This window comes from Microcaecilia unicolor, chromosome 10 (assembly GCF_901765095.1).
Source record: "Microcaecilia unicolor chromosome 10, aMicUni1.1, whole genome shotgun sequence".
In the NCBI taxonomy this organism is placed as follows: Eukaryota; Metazoa; Chordata; class Amphibia; order Gymnophiona; family Siphonopidae; genus Microcaecilia; species Microcaecilia unicolor.
In genome coordinates, this window is record NC_044040.1 from 85,368,320 (window position 1) to 85,376,523 (window position 8,204).

Consider the following 8,204-nt stretch of genomic DNA (forward strand, 5'->3'; position numbering starts at 1 on the left):
TCTTGACTAAGCTCCTGAGGATCCATTCCTTCTGCACAGGATTCCTTTTTCTATCCCACGCATGTTTGAATTCCGTTACCGTTTTCATTTCCACCACCTCCTGCGGAGAGCATTCCAAGCATCCACTACTCTCTCTGTGAAAAAATACTTCCTGACATTTTTCTTGAGTCTGCCCCCCTTCACCTCATTATGTCCTCTCGTTCTACCACCTTCCCATCTCCGGAAAAGGTTTGTTGCTGATTAATACCTTTCAAAATATTGAACGTCTGTATCATATCACCCCTGCTTCTCCTTTCCTCCAGAGTATACATGTTTAGTTCAGAAAGTCTCCCTCATACGTATGTAACGCAAATCCCATACCATCTCATAGCTTTTCTTTGCACCGCTTCAATTCTTTTTACATCCTTAACAAGATATGGCCTCCAAAACTGAACACAATACTCCAGATGGGGCCTCACCAATGACTTATACAGGGGCATCAACACCCCTTTCTTCTGCTGGTCATACCTCTCTCTATACAGCCTAACAACCTTCTAGCTACGGCCACTGCCTTGTCACACTGTTTCGTCGCCTTCAAATCCTCAGATACTATCACCCCAAAATCCCTCTCTCCATCCGTACCGATCAGACTCTCCCCGCATAACACATACGTCTCCCGTGGATTTCTATTCCCTAAGTGCATCACTTTGCATTTCTTCGCATTGAATTTTAATTGCCAACCTTAGACCATTCTTCTAGCTTCCTCATATCCTTTCATGTTTTCCACTCCCCTCCCGGTGTCCATTCTGTTTACAGATCTTAGTATCATCCACAAATAGGCAAACTTTACTTCTAACTCTTGGCAATGTCACTCACTACTACTACTACTACTATTTAGCATTTCTATAGCGCTACAAGGCATACGCAGCGCTGCACAACAAGAAGAAAGACAGTCCTGCTCAAAGAGCTTACAATCTAATAGACAAAAATAAATAAAGTAAGCAAATCAATCAATTAATGTGAACGGGAAGGAAGAGAGGAGGAGGTGGAGGCGAGTGGTTACAAGTGGTTACGAGTCAAAGCAATGTTAAAGAGGTGGGCTTTCAATCTAGATTTAAGGTGGCCAAGGAAGGGGCAAGACGTAGGGCTCAGGAAGTTTATTCCAGGCGTAGGGTGCAGCGAGACAGAAGACACTCACAAATATTGAACAAATCGGCCCCAGCACCGATCCCTGAGGCACTCCACTACTCACCTTTCCCTCCTCCGCGCGAATTCCATTCACCACCACCCTCTAGCGTCTGTCCACAACCAGTTCCTAATCAGTTCACCACTTCGGGTCCTATCTTCAGACCATCCAGTTTATTTAAAAAAAAAAAAAAAAAGGACCAAGTAAAGTTGGCCAAGAGTTCATCAGGGACGCCCTTCTTTTTTCCATTATTGGCCGAGACGCCCATGTGTTAAGCACGCCCCAGTCCCGCTTTCACTACGCTTCCGATACGCCCCCAGGAACTTTGGTCGTCCCCACGATGGAAAGCAGTTGAAGACGCCCAAATCAGCTTTCGATATGCCGATTTGGGCGACCCTGGGAGAAAGACCCCATCTCCCGATTGTGTCAAAAGATGGGCGCCCTTCTCTTTCGAAAATGAGCCCAATAGTAACCTATGGAACTTTGTAAGTCTAAGTGCTACTATGAGCAGGTAGACACAGAATGATAAAACAAATCCGAGACGCAAACAAAATGGGCAATGTGATAATAATGGGCGACTTCAATAATCCAAATACAGACTGGTAAATGTAACAGGACACGCTAGAGAGGTACAATTCCTTGATGAAATCAAGGACAGCTTTATGGAGCAGCTGGTGTAGGAGCCGACGAAAGAAGAAAAATTCTAGACTTGGTCCTTAGTGGAGCGCATTATCTGGTGAGGGACATTATGGTACTGGGGTCGCTTGATAACATGATCATAATATATCAATTATGATATCAACCTTGAGTAACTATACACAGGAAGTCAATACGTTAGCGTTTAACTTTAAAAAAGGAGACTATGATAAAATGAAAGAACGGTTTAAAAAAAAAAAACACTTAGGGGGCAACTGAGAGAGTAAACTGTACAACAGGCATGGACGCTGTTCAAAAATACCATCCTGGAGGCCCGGCCAAACATATTCCCAAATTAGAAAAGAAAGACAGAAGTCCAAAAGACAGCCAGCGTGGTTCAAAAAATGAGGTGAAGAAAGCTATTAGGGCTAAAAGAAACGCCTTCAGAAAACGGAAGAAGGAACCGTCTGAAAATAACAAGAAGCAGCATAAGGATGTCAAAGCAAATGCAAGGCACAGATAAAGAAGGCCAAGAGGATTACGAAAAAATAAGCATTAGAGGCAAAAAACATAGCAAAAAATTTTTGGTATATTAAAAGCAGGAACCCAGTAAAAGAATCGGTTGGGCCACTGGATCAGAGGGGTAAAAGGGGCGATCAAGGAAGATAAAGACGTAGCGGAGATTAAAGAATTCTTTGCTTCGGTCTTCACTGAGGAAGATTTGGGTGGGATACCGGTGTCGGAAATGGTATTTCAAGCGGACGAGTCGGAGAAACTTACTGACTTCACAGTAACCTGGAGGACATAATGGGCAGTTCAAAAAACTGAAGAGTACAAATCTCCTGGACCAGATGGTGTTCATCCTAGAGTACTGATAAGAACTGAAAAATGAGCTTGCGGAGCTACTGTTAGTGATAGCAATTTATCCATAAAATCGAGCGTGGTACCGGAAGATTAGAGGGTGGCCAATGTAACCCCATTTTTAAAAAGGTTCCAGGGGATCCGGGAAATTATAGACCGGTGAGTCTGACGTCGGTGCCGGGAAAAATGGTAGAGGCTATTATCAAAAACAAAATTACAGAGCACATCCGAGGACATGGCTACTGAGACCAAGTCAGCACGGCTTTTGTGTGGGAAATCTTGCCTGACCAATTTACTTCAATTCTTGAAGGAGATAAACAAACATATGGACAAAGGGGAGCCGGTTGATATCGTGTATCTGGATTTTCAAAGGCGTTTGACAAGGTACCTCATGAAGGCTACAGAGGAAATTGGAGGGTCATGGGATAGGAAAATGTCCTATTGTGGATTAAAAACTGGTTGAAGGATAGGAAACAGGAGTGGGGTTAATGGGCAGTATTCACAATGAAGAAGGGTAGTTAATGGGGTTCCTCAGGGGTCTGTGCTAGGACCGCTGCTTTTAATATATTTATAAATGATTTAGAGATGTGAGTAACTAGCAAGGTAATTAATTTGCTGATGACACAAATTATTCAAGTCGTTTAACTCACAAGAGGATTGTGAAAAATTACAGAAGGACCTTACGAGACTGGTAGACTGGGCGGCTAAATGGCAGTATGATGTTTAATGTGAGCAAGTGCAAGATGATGCATGTGGGAAAAAAGAACCCGAATTATAGCTACGTCATGCAAGGTTCCACGTTAGGAGTTACGGACCAAGAAAGGGATCTGGGTGTCGTCGTCGTCGATAATATACTGAAACCTTCTGCTCAGTGTGCTACTGCAGCTCAGAAAGCGAATAGAATGTTGGGTATTAGGAAAGGTATGGAAACCAGGTGTGAGAATGTTATAATGCCGTTGTATCGCTCCATGGTGCGACTGCACCTTGACTATTGTGTTCAATTCTGGTCGCCGCATCTCTAGAAAGATATATAATTGGAAAAAGGTGCAGCGAAGAACGACTAAAATGATAGCAGGGATGGGACAACTTCCCTATGAAGAAAGACTAAGGAGGCTAGGGCTTTTCAGCTTGGAGAGAGACGGCTGAGGGGAGACACGATAGAGGTATATAAAATAATAATGGAGTGGAACAGGTGGATGTGAAGGAAAATTAGTTCTTACCGTGATAATTTTCTTTCCGTTAGTCATAGCAGATGCAGCCATTACAGATGGTTGTGTCCATCAACCAGCAGAGGGAGATAGAGAGCACACTTTTTTTCAGTGCCTCATACCAGCTTGCTCCACTGCCTCTCCTTCAGTATTTGAAGCTTCCAAAGCAGTATGGCAAACCGCAATGGGAACAACATGAGCTTTCCTCACAGCGAACGATGGCCCTACAACAAAGGGCATTAACTCAGAATGGAGGGAATGAAACATCCTCCCGGAGGGCATAAACTCATCCTCCACTGAGACATAACTGGAGGAATAAACTCATCCTCCCGGAGGGAATAAACTCATCCTCCAAAACATGAAACTGGAGGGAATTAAGTCATCCTCCTTTAATTGAACAGTAATCCTGATGACTGTTTCTGACTTTCTCCCAAGGACGGAATCTCCAGGAAACACGACAAACCTGAAATAAATTTACAGCAGATAGCATCAGACAGGGAGGGATCATGGCTGCATCTGCTATGACTAAAGGAAAGAAATTAGCACAGTAAGAACTAATTTTCCCTTCCTGGTCATCAAGCAGATGCAGCCATTACAGATGGATGTATCAAAGCAATCCCTAGATAGGGTGGAACAAGCCACACCACGCGCCAGCACTTCGCTCCAAAATGTGCGTCCCTCCTGGCAGCCACATCCAGCCTGTAATGTCGGGCAAAAGAGAGCTTAGAAGCCCATGTTGCACTACAAACTCTGAAGAGAGAGTGCTCCAGTTTCAGCCCAAGAGAGAAATTCCTCTAGTGGAATGCGCCTTAAAGGCATCAGGCGGAGGCCGCCGGCAGCAAATAAGCTGAAAAGATAGATTCTTTAAGCCAGCGGGCAATAGTGGCTTTAGACGCTGGAGACCCTCTGCGAGGACCTGATAGCAAACAAACAGATGATCAGAGGTCATGAAAGAGTTAGTAACTCGCAGATACTGCAGCAGAGTCCTGCACACGTCCAACAGGTGCAATTGCCCAAAGATTCTGGAAACTCCTCCTCGACAAAGGAGGGCAAGAAAATAGGTTGGTTTAGGTGAAACGCTGAAACCACCTTAGGCAAGAAGGAAGGCACGGTCCGAACCGTGACCCCGGACTCTGAAAACTGCAGAAAGGGTCCCTACAGGCAGCGCCTGGAGCTCCGACACCCGTTTCGCCGAAGTAATGGCCACTAACAAGACGGCCTTCAGTGTCAATCTTTCTCTGAAGCACGCAGAAGCGGTTCAAGGGAGCACCTTGAAGGGCCTTCAGCACTATCCCCAGGTTCCAAGCTGGACAAGGTGCACGCACGGGAGGACGGAGCCGAAGCACCCCTCTAAGAAACCGTGCCACATCTGGATGAGCAGCTAAAGACACGCCTTCAACCTTGCCACGCAGGGAGACCAAACGCTGCCACTTGCAACCCCAGGGAATATAGGCCAAGCCTTTTTGTACACCATCCTGCAAAAAGTCCAGAATCGGCGAGACAGGAGCCCGCAGGGGTGTGTGTCTCTGGAAGCACACCAGACATCAAACTGGTGCCAAATCCTGGTATAAGCCACGGAAGTGGAATGCTTGCGGGCTTGCAGGAGAGTGGTAATTACTTTATTGGAATAGCCTCTCAATTGCGCCCTCTCAATCGCCAGGCCATAAGACCAATCGGCCGGCGTCCTCCATGGTCACCGGACCCTGTGACAACAGGTTGGGAACCAGAGGTAACTGAAGGGGATCCTCTACGAGCATCTGTCGGAGGACCACATACCAAGGCCTCCTGGGCCAATCTGGGGCAAAGAGAACCACTTCTCCTGGATGCAGCCGAATCCGCAGAAGCACTCGCCCTATCAAGGGCCACGGAGGGAACACATACAGTAGGCCTGGAGGCCAGGGTTGAGCCATGGCATCCAACCCCACCGCGCGAGGATCTCTCCGTCTGCTGAAGCAGCACGGGACTTTGGCATTGGTGCTTGTTGCCATTAGATCGATCACGGGCTTGCCCCACTTGGCACATATCTGCAGAAACACTTCGTCTGCAAGTTTCCACTCCGCTGGATCGATCTGTTGCCTGCTTAGATAATCGGCTTGCACGTTGCTCTGACCTACAATGTGAGCTGCCAACAGAAACTGAAGATGCAGCTCGGCCAGTGGCAAATTTGTTTGGCCTGCGCGGCTAGAGCTCTGCACTGAGTGCCGCCTTGTCGATTTATGTAGGCCACTGCTGTCGTGTTGTCCGACATCACTCTGACAGCCAATCCTTCCAGGGTCACTTGAAAGGCCAGAAGCACCTGAAACCCGCTTTCAACTCTAGGCGGTTGATGGACCACTCCGACTCCTCGGGTGTCCATAGACCCTGGGCATGCTTCCCCTTGCAATATGCACCCCAGCCTTTCAGACTGGCATCTGTCACCACTAGGCACCAATCAGGGAGTGCCAGCGGCATTCCTCGCCACAGCATGCTGTCTGAGAGCCACCACTCCATGCTGAGTTGGGCCGCAGGGAGCCAATAGAGTCTGCATTGGTAATCCTGATATAGGAGACCATCTTTGGAGTAGAGTATACTGTAGAGGTCTCAGGTGCGCTCTCGCCCAGGGCACCAGTTCCATGGTGGCCGTCATCGATCCAAGCAGCTGGACAGACGACCTGATTCTGAAGCTTGCACCGCCTTTGCTTGGGTAGGTACACATACCTCGAGGCTGTGTCGACCTGGCCCCAAATATTCTAGAGACTGCAAGGGGGTCAAGGTGACTTTTGGCCAAATTGACAACCCAGCCCAGAGATTGAAGTACTGAGACCACTCTGGCTGTTACATGCTGACTCTCTGCAGCAGAGTTTGCTCGAATGAGCCAGTCGTCCAGGTACGGTGAACCCAAATACCCTCTCGCCTTAGAAAGGCAGCTACTACCACCATAACCTTCGAAAAGGTGCGGGGAGCTGTGGCGAGGCCAAAAGGCAAGGCCCGTACTGGAAATGCTTTCCCATCACCGCAAACCTCAGAAACTTCTAGAGCGGGGGCCAAATTGGAATGTGCAAGTAAGCTTCTTTCAGGTCCAGAGACGTGAGAAACTCTCCTGGCTGTACCGCCGCAATGACGGAGCGCAGGGTTTCCATGTGAAATACCGCACTCTCAGGGACTTGTATAATTCTATTAAGTCCAGAATAGGGCGAAAAGACCCTCCTTATCGCGGCACCACAAAGTAGATGGAGTAGCGGCCGCAGCGTGTTCGGCGGGAGGTACCGGGGACACGGCCCCTATCTGAATCAGACCTTGCAAAGTCTCCTCTACCGCCGCCCGTTTGGCGACAGAACCGCATCGGGACTCCACAAACACGTCTCTTACAGGGCGTGGAATTCTATTCTGTAACCGTCTCTGATCAGGTCCAAGACCCACTGATCTGAGGAAATGTTGGCCCACTCCACGGCAAAGAGGGAAAGACGTCCTCCGATGACAGGACTCGAGAGGGCCGGCGCACCATCATTAGAGGGTCCCCCTGAACTCCAGGCCTTGAGCCAGCGGCTGCGGAACGTTTGTCTGAGCGAAAGGAGTTCCTCTGCTGAAAACGGGCACGAGAGTGAACCCAGCAGAACGCCCGGGCGGTACCTTCGAGCTTCACGGAAGCGAGGTCTGTAAGAGGAGTGGACCGCCGCACCCTTAGAGGAAGGCCGAGGCCTATCTTCGGGCAGCGCTGGGGTTTAGCCTCACCCGGCCCTTCACAATTTTCTCCAACTCCTCACCAAACAGGCCTTGAAAGGGCAACTTCACCAACCTTTGCTTAGAGGCCATGTCCGCCGCCCAATGCCGCAGCCAAAGAAGACGGCGAGCCGCCTGCTACTGCCATGTGTTTTAGCCGAAGCTCTGACAATATCATAAAGGGCGTCAGCAAGAAAGGACAAGGCCGACTCCATCCCGGAGCCACATCTGAAAAGGGCTCCGCTCCATCACCGGGCTTGTTCCACTGCCTGTTGCAACCAAGCCAGGCAGGCTCTAGCAGCATAACAACTGCATGCAGACACCCGAATAGTGAGACCTGCAATTTCAAATGACCGTTTAAGTGCTGATTCCAGTCTACGGTCTTGAATTCCTTCAGGGCAACACCTCCTTCAACAGGGAGGGTAGTTCTCTTTGTCACAGCTGTGACTAGGCATCCACTTTAGGCATAACAAAGCGAGCCATATGCTCCTCACTCAGAGGGTATAATTGCCACATAGCCCTGGAAACTTTCAAAGGTCCCTCGGGGTCAGCCCATTGAGCCGAAATAAGCTCTTGGATGGAGTCATGCAAAGGAAGGCTCGACAGACTTTTTGGTACTAGCTATCCTAGGATTC

The 8,204-nt window shown here is 48.5% G+C and overlaps 1 protein-coding gene across 1 annotated transcript in view; it reads right to left on the reverse strand.

The window, feature by feature from the left end:
- TBK1 (TANK binding kinase 1) overlaps nucleotides 1-7,490 on the reverse strand; it is a 485,047-nt gene extending 477,557 nt beyond the window's left edge. Inside the window, 1 exon segment of the mRNA XM_030217198.1 lies at nucleotides 7,480-7,490. The gene's annotated coding sequence lies outside the window, so the exon portion shown is untranslated.
- Nucleotides 7,491-8,204: the final 714 nt, after the last annotated feature.